Source organism: Falco rusticolus, chromosome 3 (genome assembly GCF_015220075.1).
Source record: "Falco rusticolus isolate bFalRus1 chromosome 3, bFalRus1.pri, whole genome shotgun sequence".
Lineage (NCBI taxonomy): Eukaryota > Metazoa > Chordata > Aves > Falconiformes > Falconidae > Falco > Falco rusticolus.
This window is the reverse complement of record NC_051189.1, coordinates 55754991-55768928: the sequence shown is the minus strand read 5'-3', so window position 1 is coordinate 55768928 and position 13938 is coordinate 55754991. Positions and strand designations below refer to the sequence as shown.

Here is a 13938-nt window from a genome sequence, read left to right as displayed (position 1 = left end):
AAGCAGTTGCCCATGGGCTTTCCTTTTCAAGCTTAGGTGTAGTAGGTCGAAAACCAAGAGACAAAAAGGGACAGGTGACAACAATCTTGGCCCAGGACTATTGTGTTCGGCCCAGCTCTGCTGCCCCAGCCACAACACTTGGAGGAAGTGCCACACAAACAGAGGAAGCAGGATTCCGGCTGAGAAGGATTTAGTAACCGCATTACTACGCTCTAAGCACTGATGCCTGCAAAAGATAAAACCTGGGAAAAGACCTCAGGTTCCTACTCTTTATTGTTGCTGCCTGGGATTTAACTTGTATGTCTGAACTATGTACATATTTCACTGATTTAGGTGGGGCGCCATGAACATATTTATACGGGCTGAGACAGTGACAGGACTGCTGATGTTTACAGTAACAGGTTAGAGAGACTTTGCCAAAGCATTCTTAGTTTTTAAAATGATTGGTCTGACCCAGCTCCCTTCCCCTTTTCCATTGTTATTTTGTCTGCTGGATTTACGGAAGAAGGAAATGGTAAATTACAAGAAAAAAATAGCATTTATCTTTCCAGGACGTGTTGCTTTGAACTTGGATGATATTAACATATCAATCAGATTCAGTGATATGTTAAACAAGGTTGTCCCTGTTTTATGGTTCACCAAAGCTGGCAGTTGAGCCATGGCTTTGTCTGCAAGGTGGGCAGGGAGCTTAACTCCACCAGTCTAACTCCTTCACGTGGACATAGCACTGACACTGAGCACAGCGCACTGTTTATTTAATCTGAGTTACACTGACGCAAAATAGTATCCAATTTCATTTGGACTGAAATAAAGTCCAGTTTATAATTTAGTTTGGACTGAAAATTTACCCAGATGAAACTATTTGAATGCAGTGACTATGGCTGAAAATCCTTGAAGGAGGAAAGTGCAGAACAGGGAATATAATGACAGACTACAAACATTCTGTTTAGAGTGGTCTTGTAAGAGGAAATATTTTTGGATGACATTTCCAGTTCCCAATCAAAGCTTGGCCAATTAGATGGAAAATGAATTTAGGAAGGAAACATGAATTAGATTTTGATACAGATGCTAATTCCAAAACTTCACAAGGCTTCAAAGATTTGCCTGCTCCACTCTGCCGTTTCCTGATTATGGAATATTCATTATTTCACAATAACTCTTCAGGCTGGTGGCAGCTTAATTTAACTACATTGCTTCCTTTGGGGATGACTAGAAACTTGTTATTTAAGTGTTAAATGGCAGTACTGAACTGGATAGTGATTGGAACTGGACTGAATTTGATTTACTATACAAAGAAGCATGCCTTGCACCAACCTACTTCAAAAAAATGGAAGAGAGAGACAGTAAATCAAATAATTACCACAGATAATAGTTCAGAAAGAAGTCCTACCCTTTTCTTTCTTGTCTTTTTTAGGAAATAAGACAGACATCAAAATGAAGAAATATATACAATAATTTTAAATCTCACTTGCTTCTGCGTTCAAATGACTTTTCCTCCCGTATGTAAGCCAACAGTGAAAACAGATCTTGCTAAATAAAAAACATGATAACCAAATAAATAATTTAATAAACAGTAACAATGCTCCAAAAGTAAATTAATCCTCAGGGATTTAAACAAATATAGACAATTTAACTGAAAGTGTGCATTTTTTCTCAAGGAATTGTAAGCTGAGAGCTATAGTGAAATCTTGATGTAATCATAACCATAGCATCTACTATAAATAAGCTGCACACACATTATTGTTGTTTGTAAAATAAATCCATCCTTGGAGAAGTACTTTTAGTTACTATTTTTACACATAGTGAAACTCTACAGTTAATCAGCAGACAGGTTTCACAAATACATTTTCAATACTCAAGCTTCCTATCCACATTTTCCACAACTTTTACATTGATAGGGTATTATAAACTAATAGAAAGGGAGCTACAGTTAAAAACTAAAGATGCCGTAAGGTCAAAGCTCAGGATCACAGCGCAGTAATAATTCTTCAGAAGTGGAGAGAGAGAAAACCCCCAAACATTCTGATTTAAGAAAACAAGTAGCTACAGAAAATGAAGTCCAGTTTCCTGTGGCTTTGTGTGTTGTGGTTGAATTATCCTGTGTCTAACAAGATACAAACTCTGACTGAAACTTTTCCTATGGTTGAGGCATCTATCAGCTCCTTTTCTCTCCCATGTAGATTTTCTGATATCCAGTAATAATGTTTTGCTCATAATGAAGTGTTTCCCTCAGCAGAAAATTGTCAGGCCCCTCAACTCTGCTCGGCTACTGATTTTCACTAAACACAGAAGAAATTAATGTCGTTTCCTTCGTCAAATAGACTGAAATTAGTCAACAAATTCAAAAGTTATAGAGGACTGAAAGACAGGCGCACAGACTTCATGATGATAAGATGCATTTCTGTATGAAAGATGGTTAAAATTGCAAGTATCTTGGGTGCACTTGCTTTTGTCTCAGACCAAGTTTTCCCTCTCTAAACACCGTTTCCCCTCATACACCAATTTGTATAGGATGTGTATAGAAAAGGTGTGTGTTCTTTTTATAAGTACGAAAAACTGTAGTAATAGTGGGGGAAAGGAATCCAGCACAGGCAGGAATCCTCACACAGAGGAGAGTACAAGATCTGTGAAACTGCTACTTAGTGCAGGTAATTCTGATAACAAGGTTAAGCAGATAGTTTTTATAAGAATTTCTGGTTTGCTTTACTGGCAGCAGGAAACCAATCCTCTGAGGAGAGGAGAGTAATGGGTTGATGGTTTATGCACAATATGAAAAGCTTTTGTTTTGCCTGTATGAACAGAGTCCTGTCTCTGAGCCAACCATCATTGTACCAAGTTTCTAGCCTCCTATTCACTGAATATCCTGGGATAACCTACATCAGCAAAAATAAGGGCTCAAATAAATAAATCTTAATTCCACACTCTTCAGGGGCTCTCTTGCACTTCATGTGAACTCTTTAAGTAGAGAACAAGCTTTCTAGGGCAATGACAAAAAGGATAGTGGAGGACAGACCTTCTGCTTCAGCCTTTCCTTATGTCTATATTCAAATAGACAGTTATCACTTTGGCATTTTTGTCTTTCAAAAAAACATCTCCTTGCTCAGCTTTTGCCAGAAATGTAGGTACATCCACTCTCAAGAAAAGCATGTAAAAAGACAAACAGCTATAGTTGCTTCTAAAAGTGCTTTAAGAAAACATCTCTGTATCAGGAATAAAGGCTGTACAGCCAAACCTTGCCAGCAGCTCCTCTGCTATTGCAGGGCATTAGTGGCACTGCCTCCCCCCTTGCTCTCCTCTCTGCCAGATCACCCCGAGTGTGAACGAGAACTTACTGTTGCATGTGGATGAGGCCTCAGAGACCTTCCATGACAAGACAAAGCAACACCAGGGTCTTATTTGGCTACTGAAACAATAATTCAGTGTATGCTTTAAAAATTAAAATCATCTGATGAATTTAAAGATGGATTTCTTCTGGTGACACAAACTTTTACAATGGGGAAGGATTAGCAAACCTGTAAGAATATCTCTTTGCCACAAGAGTTTCCACAATTAACTGAGTCTAACAGATTTTGTCTATGTTACCCAGAAAAAGTACTAGAGGTCATGCATATTGCAGCTATGGTTTACCTCAGCCAGTAAAACCAATTATCCTTCACAACCCTCTCTCCATTTTTTCCTAGGGAAACCATTTCTTCTTGGACTTTTGGCTCATGGCATCTGGCTGGGAGCTAGGAATTTATTTGAAAGTCTTTTAAGATGAATCCTTAAGTCAGAATTAGCTTACACAGGGATGTAGAACTACCCCAGAAGAAACAAAAAGCTCTGTCAACAACTCTTTTCCATCCAGCTTTCTTTGAGAAAAAGGAATCAAATGAGCTAAGGAGAGTCTGCCATGACAAATTGGAATCCCAGGGTCCCAAAGCTGGACTCTCTTCATGAGTACAAGAAATATTTGTATTTAGGCATGCAAACCCTCCCTCCAAGGAATCTCAGGTGGCACTTGGGCCTCCATTCAGGAAACTTTAAAGAACATCTGTTAAGGCATTTGATCTTTTCTGAGATAACCACATCTTCTGGTATCTCAAACAGGGAAGACTGAATGGGACCTTTTAAATATCACCTACTTAAGCCTACTTGGCCCCACTGGCCCAGAAATGTCATGATTAAAAATTAAACCTTTCACATAGTTGCTGTCAAGGTTTTGAAACCAGTTGTTGGAAATGAGCACCTGAAGGGCTGTGCTTTTCATGTGCTGTCTGCAAAGAACCAGCCAGTACCAGTGCCAACCTCCATAGGCTTTGATGGTTCTCATCTGACTGGAAGCCCCTACCTCTTCTCCCTTGCTTGATCCACCTGGACTACCCAAGCCATGAGAGGAATCAGTCAGCACAAATTTTCCATGTAATTTACCTGAGATCTTAATTACCAGCCAAATCAAACAGCAGAGGGTTCAGGCAACACACAATCCACTTGGGAATTCACCACCTGCCTGGTTCAAAAAGCATAACCAAAACCACATTGTTTTATAGGTTTCAAAAACAGAAGGAAGATGCAAAACAGTAAGCATTTGATTGCTTTTGCTTCTAGCATACATTCTCTTGTAGCTGGATTTTAACAGAACTACTATGGCAAACTGCAACCTTTCAGTGGCTTAGATTGTAGCTTTGGGTCTATCCTCTGCCTTTTCCCAGAGACGAGACTGACAGAAATTTGATTTGTTCTGAGAATCCAGCCTATCCTATACAGTTAAGGACACTGTGGGAAAAAATCATGTAAATGTCATGGACACAGAAGGAAGAGACAAATTAATGTAACACAGACAACTTATTTCTGATACTACTTTGTAGTGCTTGGCTTGCAAGCTAAATAATGCAGTATTTACATGCAATTCCATTAAAGAAAAAAATGAGGGAGAGAGTACTGGAAAACTTCATGGGTAGTCATCAGGTCCCAAAAACTTAGATCCACAGCACAACCTATGATTTGGTGACACAGCAGAGGACTATTGTCTATGCCCAGCCACCGGAGGGAGATGAGACAGATCTTTACTGAGTACATTTCAAAGCTATTTGTTAGACAGCAAATGAAAGATGAAAGTTGGGAAAGCAGAGTTCAATCACAAATCACAGAAGAAAAATGTATTTTCTTTTTTGAAAACTCTGCTGTTCTTGTTCTCCCTGTCTTCTCTCTCCATCCCCACATCTGTTCCCACTTATTCTGCTCCCATTTTCTCACTGGGAAGCATCAGACAATCTTTACTGCAGGCACAAGTGTCTGTTCCAAGTGTCTTCGAGGGAATACATTCTTAGTCATGCTTGTACTCTACTGGGCGTCCTTGCTTTACATGCAAGTTCGGGTCCACATGTGTCCCAGGCCTCGACTCAGCAAAATACTTAAGCGGAGACCTCACTGTATAGAATTGCTTAAACTCCCAAATCTCTAGCGTGCATTTAATTTTGAGAATTCATTCCATTGAAGCTAGCAGAAATGCAGTTTGCCACTGTCTTCTACTAAGCTGGGGCCTGAGACCTACATATGGCACTAACAGCCAAAAAATGCATATTAATTATATAGCAAATAGACATTTTTGTTTTAAAGAAATACGTGGTGGCATGAAAGGCTGTTATTTTCCCTATGCTTTTTCAAGGTGAGCTAATTAGGAATTTTCTTCCTCATTTTGTTATACACTCAAAACTCAGAACAAGACATTACTCAGGCTGGCTTGTGAGACTCCTGCCCAGTCTCTGAGTGTCCCTTGAACCAGGGAGAAAAAGTGAGCCCCTGGGGCACCCATGTTGGAAAGAAAAACTTCTTTCTTACTCCCTCACTGACCTTCCCCCAGGGAAGGCTGCTTACTCTCAGCCCTCTAAGTGGTTCAGGTATCCCTTACAGACAAAGCACACCACAACCACTCTGATGGAGGAGGGGGAAATGCCCCAAAACACAACAATGCCCATATTTACCTATTGCTTGTGGATAAATGATTATGATCCATGGCAGAAACAGAGAACTGGCATGGATGGGGAAACATCATTGTAAGACCAACAGGTTGCTGCACAAAACAATGACTTAATAGGCAATGCCTGTAAGCATTTGTTGTATTAATTAATTACAATTAACCTGCTTCAACTACTAGGAAGATTTTCATTCTGTTACAAATGGCAAGTGTTCAGCATGCAATGAAACAGCTAAATGTAGAAATCATCACTCAGAAAAATCATTGTTCTGCAAGAGAACAACATTGTTCTTAGCTCTTCTTTTTTAGGAGAAAAGGAGCTGACATAACAGGACAGGACAGTTCCCACTCAGAAAACATACATGCTCAGGCAAGCTGGAAGGCTGTGTAAAGCAGGCAGCTGTGGAGAGATGAGTAAGTCCCATCCATTCAGAGATAAAACAACTTTTTTTTTTTTTTTTTTTTTTTACATAGGATAGTCTAATGTGGAAACTGCCAATCCTTCTCCTCTCACTACTTCTTTGATGTTCATTTGCTTTAAAATTTTTCCTCTGTGATGAACAACAGAGATTGCCAGTAAGTATTTGCAAGCTCAGCAGCAAAGCAGAAGGAACTGAGGATTTGTTGCTCAAAATGAATCCTTGAAAATGACTGTCTACAGTCATTTCCTCCTGCTTGCTTCACTGTTACGGGATAAAGGAAACCAAACCAAGTACGATGGCAATAGTTATAACAATAACTAATGTCTGCAAAATTTCTGTTGGAGGTTTGTAAGTGAACAAAGAAGCACTCTGAAAGGGATACTGAAGAAGACATTTATTTTTCTCACAGACCACATCTTTTTACTTATACGTTTTACTTGCAAGTGAAGATTTTCTACGGTAAATTTAAACGCTGACAAAATTCCCACAAGAACAGCCAAAAATGCACCTAAACTAGTACCCTGTCCATGAGGGTGGGATTCTTTGGGAGGAGTGCAAGAACAGAAACAGACTAATACAAGACAGTAATATTTCCTCCAGGCGCACTCCCCATCTCAAACCATTGCGTATATTGCACACGATGAACATAGACAACATAACCTGCTCCTTCAGAAGTCAGCCATCCTGGGGGCCCTCCTAGAATGACGTGTTACTTGGTCAAAGCAGGAGGGCTGGTGGTGGCACTAGATGGCACTGGAAGCCCTGCAGTGTAGACATTTTAACGGTTATTTCATGCTTTACGCGCCATCTGGTGGTGTTACTTTTTCGTGAAAAGACTGGTTATGTGACCCTGTCACTAGCAACCACCACTTTTCACGGTTTTCATTAATTATACATAACCAGATATCAAAATACAATGCCACCAAGTTTTTCTAAACTGAATAGAATTTCCCCTCCTTTCGCATCGTACTTTTGGAAAGGAGTTCAACATGCAATGTATTTACCAATTCTGATTTTTGGCCAAAAACATTCGGTCAGGGAAAGTTTGGCTTACAGGCATGTATGTGCTGCCAAATGCAATCTGCTGCGGGAAGCAACAGCGTTTCAATGTCCTTTCCTCCACAGCTCTTTGGCGTCTCTTTCTTTGCGCTTCCTCCTGAAAACTGAATCAAATAGGAAGGACAAATCAGAGAGAAAGCCATGGGAGGCAAGAACATGAAGAAGATCAAACGAACAAAATCACACATCCAACATCCATATAGTCTTCCAGCTCGCACACTCCTACCAACCCCCCACCAAAAAAAAAAAAACCAAAAAAGAGAGAAACAGCAAAGGACTGGTCATGCTTTGCAATATTCCCCAAAGCCAGGAAAGCATCTGATCATCCTTCAAGATGCTGCACAAGAATGTTGACTCCCTAGCAAGGGTTTTCTTCTATGCAATTTTGTTGCAAACCTCCTCATTCCTGACTCCATTCTTAGCTTGTTTGGCCTGAAATGCTTTAGTAACAAACAACATTTTATATCCATAGAATATTCCTCCTAGACAGAAGAGTGTATTATTTGTGTATGTAAAATTCTAGGTTCTGCTTTGCCATTTCCTGGACAGCATCTATTGCAGGGTGTGTGTAACAGATACACATTAAGCTTCCCAAAAGCAGGCATCTCACATTTTGAAAGACTTTTGCACTACTGTAAAGGTTGGGGAGGTGCTTTATTTCAGTCTTGCTCCTGTTGAGGCTGACAGAGAAAGTTCCCTTTCACTTCTTTAGGAGCATGCAGTAGGTTTTGTCTTTTGCTTCTCTCTTGTAACCTGATGCTGCAACAGGACATTGCCAAAGCAGTGTGACAAGGAGGAGCAGCTCTGGCACTGGGAGCTGGTGGGTGACTGGTGCTGGGCCAGTAGCTGACTAAACCACTCCAGATCCTGGCTAGAGACAGGGCAGGGGATTCCACTGGTCCACCTTGAAAGGCAGAAGGGCTTACTTGTTCTTCCTGGGATTACCGACAGTGACACACCAAAGCCAAAATTCAGACTACCCTTGTATAGCTAGCCAACGATCCTTTTACACTGTTATCATCCTACATCACATCACCTGGGGGCAAGGATGCAGCCGGTGGCAGGTATAGGCCAGCACATAGGGTGGGCAGTTCTGCAAACTGCCAGACCAAGCAGGCTAGCCAGGGGAATTCAGAAAGGAGTGTGAAATGGTTGACCTACCTAAAAATGAATCCTCTCATACACATAATGAAGACAGCATTTGCATTAGAAATCCATACAGCTGCTTGGAAAGGAGAACGTTGCCCTCAGGGACAAATCCACTCCCTAACACCCAGCCTTAGCGTCTCCCTCATGCCTGGCCAAGGTCCTCCCCCTCATGAGGAAGAATCCTCCCCCCGAGGCGCCTAAGCAACAGTGGAGCAATCCCGAGAAGGCTGCTTTATTAAATTAAATGTCCTCGTGGGAGGATGCAATTCAGGGGTTTTTTTTTCTTTTTTTCCTCCCCCTTTTCTTTTTCCAGCTGAAGTTCCCTTCTCAGAGAATACGAAGGACTGCTGCTTTTGTGTGGCAGAATTCAAACTGAACATTGTCTCTTTGTTCTTTTTTTAAAGTCAAGCATGCATAAAAAGTAACAGATTTCCAAAATCAGGTTGTCTTTTCCTTCAGATCTGATTACTCACTCCAAGTTCATCATTAGGATAGTGTAATGTGGATCCGTGTTTTAAGCAGGACTCCCCAGTGAAAACAATGAGGAGTGTCCTGCCTAAATTAATACCACAACATGTCCCATAGAAAATAAATAAAAGATAAATCAAGCCAAGTTAGTTTCATTTAGGCCAAATGTGGGAGTTTTGCCTTGAAGTAAAAACATAGGAATTTGGTCTTGTTCTGTTCTAAAAGAAATTAATTTAAGAAATATATCCTAAATAATCCAGATAGCCAAATGTTTTGCATGTAAGTAACCAGGACTACATCCCTGAAATACAGATGAGGATTCTTTGCAGCTTTAATACTAGGTTTTCTATATGAAATAACAGAAATTCTCAAATCCAATACTCTTTACTTTTTATAGTCAGCATTTTTTTACTTTAGTCAGTGTAAGCCCCTTAACAACACACTCATTTTGACTGTATTATTTGTATGCTGACAATAGGACCACAAATATAAAACTTCTTTGTAGAAACCCCTTAGAAGGTCTCTATTTTTGTAAGGTAAGTGTTTTACTTGGTGAATCTGCCAATTACTTAAATATTGTTCTGTTTACAGGTCAGCTGCATGGTATAGTACCTTTATGGTCTGAAAAATGACTCTAAAAATAGCAACATAGGGCTTGGTGTTTATGATCACTTAGTGACTTAATAACAAATACTGTTTATTTAAGTTTTCTTTAAAAGCTGTTTTTCTAACCTCACGTAGTACAAATTCAGTATAGGATATAAAGGCCAAGCTATATTATCCCAGTATTTCACGGGTGACACCATAAATAAACAAAAAGCAGGTCACATCGTGATGCCCCTCTGTGGTTTCAGTAACGGGACTTTGCACTGTAGTCTGCATGGGTATGGACACCAGCATGGTTACTTCTAGACTGTATTTCAAACCTGGGTCCCACCACACGCTTAAGCTCAATTTCATTTCATGACAGATAGTTTGAATATTAACACTCAAAATGCAGGAGCTTCAGACAAGAAGAGATTTGGAAGCACAGTATTTCTTAGCCCAGATTCAAGCATGTGACAATCCATAGACTATGTTAGCTCATGGCAAATTATCTGTTCTTATGACCAAGCAGCAAAATTACATGGTCAATACAATACAGACAAGTCAGCCTAGGAGCCTTCTAAAAAGGCTGGTGTCTGCAGAAAGACACTACAGGGTATGTAGGCCACTGACCTATACTTTAGGGCTAGAACTGCAGACTCACAGATGAGAAAGTACATTTAGTTTCAGGTAGCTTTCTGGCTTGTGCTCCACCAAGTAAGGAAGATGCAGCCTATCTGACCCAGAATTTCCTGATTCTTCTCAGAGTAAATGCAATCTCTGCCTCTGTCTTAGGCTACATATAGCAAAAATGTAGATCAGTCAGAAAACTGACATGTAAATGCTCCTGACTGAAGCACAGGGAGCAGATTCATTGAGTAAATTCCATTTTTACTCAATGGCTAATTCCACCTCTGCAAGACTGCCCCCATTTTAAGATCATACTTTTCATAAGACAGAAAAGATAGTCAGGATGTCAGAAGGGCTTTCCAGCCTGCCTTTGTTCACTGTATCTTTGCAGCTCTTGGTAGATGCTGAGCAAAACAGCAACGCTTGTTCTGAGAAGGGAAAGTGTGTCAACAAGAGGCAGTGTGAACTTCTCTTCCTACAAATCAGTACTCACTATCTGTGTCGTACCATCTTGCACTTATATTGTTCAGATGGTTTACTGTTACCAAGGGATTTGAGTTGTTTTCATCTAATTAGCTTCAAGACTTTCTGTATACAGCAGCGTCATATAGAGTAACTTTATGATCCACCCGGCTGGGAGAGGTGTACAAGTAAAATTGGCACTGCACTATAGATTGGAAAACTGAAGGGAGGTCACACCTCACCTACTCATACTGTACAGAGCTCTTATTTGTGTAGGTAAGGTCACTGATGTAGACTAGCCTTTAAATGACTTGCTAAGAAGAAAAATAATATCAGAAAAGGAAACAGAGTTACAAAGTTCTTGACTTTCCAGCTTTGCTGAGACCCATAACTTCTTTCTCATGCACTCCTCCAAAGATAAAAGGCACCTTAACTTTCTTTCACATGCAGAAATTCTCATCAGTATGAAACTCCAGTGACTTGCCTCACTGGCCTTTTAGGGAGTAAACACATCTTCTTAAAAGAAGAAAAAGGTCAGATTTGTTAAAGACTTCACCGCTCTTCACGGCTTTACTCATGACTACCAGGCTGTTGCAATGTAATGACTCCAGGAGATAGGTCTACAGTCCTAGTGTTAAGGAATGCAATTTGAGCCTTTGCCGGTACAGACATGTCACTGATGCTACTAAAACAAAACTTGAGCTAAAATCTGTTTCAAGTCTTTACTTGCTTGCAATGGAAAGTTTGCTGGCAGCTGTTGTCATCATTAGCCTTGTGGCAATGTTTTTTTCTGAAGTGTCTTGTGTCTTATTGAAGCTTAACGCTTGTTAAGTTGGGAGGGGACTTTGGGTGATCTGCCAACAGCAGACAATAAAGTGTTCTTTTCTCCTGTTGTAACAGAGTCATAAGTTTTGGTTTATGAATAATGGCAGCTACACACAGTAAATTAAAACACACACAAAAAAGAGGAAAACATGAGGGCTTTTCTCTAAGTAGTCCATTTAGCCCATTACAGGCTCCCCTAGGGTTTTAAATGCAATTGTAAAAACACCTTAATTTTTCACCATTAACTATTTTATTTTCCTTGTAGGCTGAGTGGGAATTTTTATAGCAACATCCCTCTCCAGGGACCATACTGTTAGGAGCTTTGAGCTAGATTCCTACCACCCCACTTTGCCATGGCTCCCCAGACCAGCAGGGAAAGCTGTGATCTGGAGAACACCTCCTCCTCTCTGCCCAGCTCTCTGGGATGCAGCTGAAATTCATCACCTGCTTGTACACTGTCCTCTGATTTTACATACTCATTATGGATTACTGGGATGGATGGTGGTCTAGCTATTAAATATAGGTCAGATACATCATATCTCATAAACCAACAGAGTTGTATCTCAAAGTGTGCCAGGAAGCCCAGTAAAGAACCACTAAAGCAAATCATGCAGCCCAAAGCAGACTCAAGTACATTGGCCCCATGCAGTGAAGCCTACACACATGGCTTAGAGAGCTCTGTCAGGACCATGGGACCACTGCAGGACATCTGGTAATTCGTTGGCATAAAACATCAGAACCACTTAAGTCCACTAGCTTTGATACAGAGACCCTCTAATGTGTTCCGCAAGCAGGTTGGGAGGTCCTATATAATCCTACAGAGTCACACAGTAGCCTCAGACTTTAGATTTAAGTTTAGGTTCATTACCATACAGCAGGTCCAGTGAAGGCTAATCAGATTAAGATAATTAAAAAGCAACCAGGCATCTTCAGCAGAAAGAAAAAGACTAGAAGTCCAAGCAAGGAGTAGCATGTTTTGCCCTTTGATTGTGGTTTTTCTTGTTTGCTCAAATTGCCAGAGCCCTTGCAGTTACATGGAGAAAACATGGTCAGGGACTGGCATTGTTTTAGCAGTATGAGGAAATTAGACTGTAAAAGAAATCTGTAAGATTTGTGTGATTTAACACAGAGCTCTGTGGGTAGGTTCTGGGATGGAGATTTAGGTTAAATAGGGGATTCAGTTCCTTACAGTGACTCCAGCTCCTCAGGGTGACCTTGCGCCTGCCACTTCATCTCTCTCTGTCTTTTCTCTTCCTCCATATAACAGCCGTGATGATGGTACACCAGTGCCTTACCCTTTTCTGCCTCATGTCCTGGAATGGGAACTCCTCAGGCACTGAGCTGCTGGCATCTGCATGCGTGTGTGCAGCCCAGCACTGCGGGCTCCTAGTGCAGCTTGTCATGGCTCTTAACAGCAGCAGGAAGGCACACAGCACTTCTGTGTCACTGTGCAAGCAAACGCACAGCAAGGTTCACTGCCCCTGCCATGCTGCAGGTAGAAAGACAGCAGGCAATATCCACTTTCTGCACACTTAACAGTGTAAAGGGGATAATTGCCATACATAACTTAAACCTTATGTGTAATTCAACAAAGTGGAATTAATTATCTTGGCACTCGGCCTTGATTCTACTGCTAGCATGTATTATGAAACATACAAACATCATGGAAGTGTTGTTCTATTTGTCATGCTGTGTAACAGATCAGGGAAAGCACTACAGAACAGGAAGCCAACATCTTTCCTCACGCATGCTCTGCCTTAAGCAATCATCTCCTCCAGTAGGGATCTCAGGCAACAGCACTCCTGCTATTAGCGGTCTTCTGGTTACGGGGGACAAGAAGCAGAGAAATAAAACTCCACCTGTTGTGCATCTGCCTTTCCTAAGCGGCCAGCGCAAGCAACTTGCTCAGTTTAACCCTGGAACCTCAGACCCAGCCAGAAGCCAGCTCAGCCTCCCTGAGGTCACTCACCTGGTAGTCTTTTGCCAGGTTCCCTGCGCTTGCATCTTTTCCTAGCTTTCTTTTGTGGTGCTTGTACATCTTTTGATCTTTCTGCATGATAAAACCAGATAATCTAATTAAAAAAAAAATAAGAAAAGAAACAGAAAAGACAATTTAGCATTTGTAACAACAATCTCATTGAAATTGCTCTGGAAGGCTTGTAGCCTGAGCTTGCAGAGGCAGACTCCTCAGGCTACCAACAGAGTCCTTCCTCCTGTTCTGACCCAAACATTTACATAAAAATGGGCAGGTTTATCTCTTTTTTTCTCCTAGCATCAGGATTTTTTTAAAAACATTTCACACGTCAGTTTGTATTTAGGTATTGAGATGGTTAGCCTCCCTGATAGAAGTGCAGAGGTCCCATCTGAGCTGAGTGATCCCTC

General features: G+C 40.9%; 1 long non-coding RNA gene across 1 annotated transcript; it reads right to left on the bottom strand.

The window, feature by feature from the left end:
* Positions 1–6821: 6821 nt before the first annotated feature.
* LOC119145459 lies at positions 6822–13608 on the bottom strand. Its single transcript, XR_005103415.1, has 3 exons — positions 13526–13608; positions 7383–7541; positions 6822–7140 (listed from the first exon to the last, which is right to left on the bottom strand). It is a non-coding gene; the product is annotated as an uncharacterized LOC119145459 (long non-coding RNA).
* Between the last annotated feature and the right edge of the window lie 330 nt (positions 13609–13938).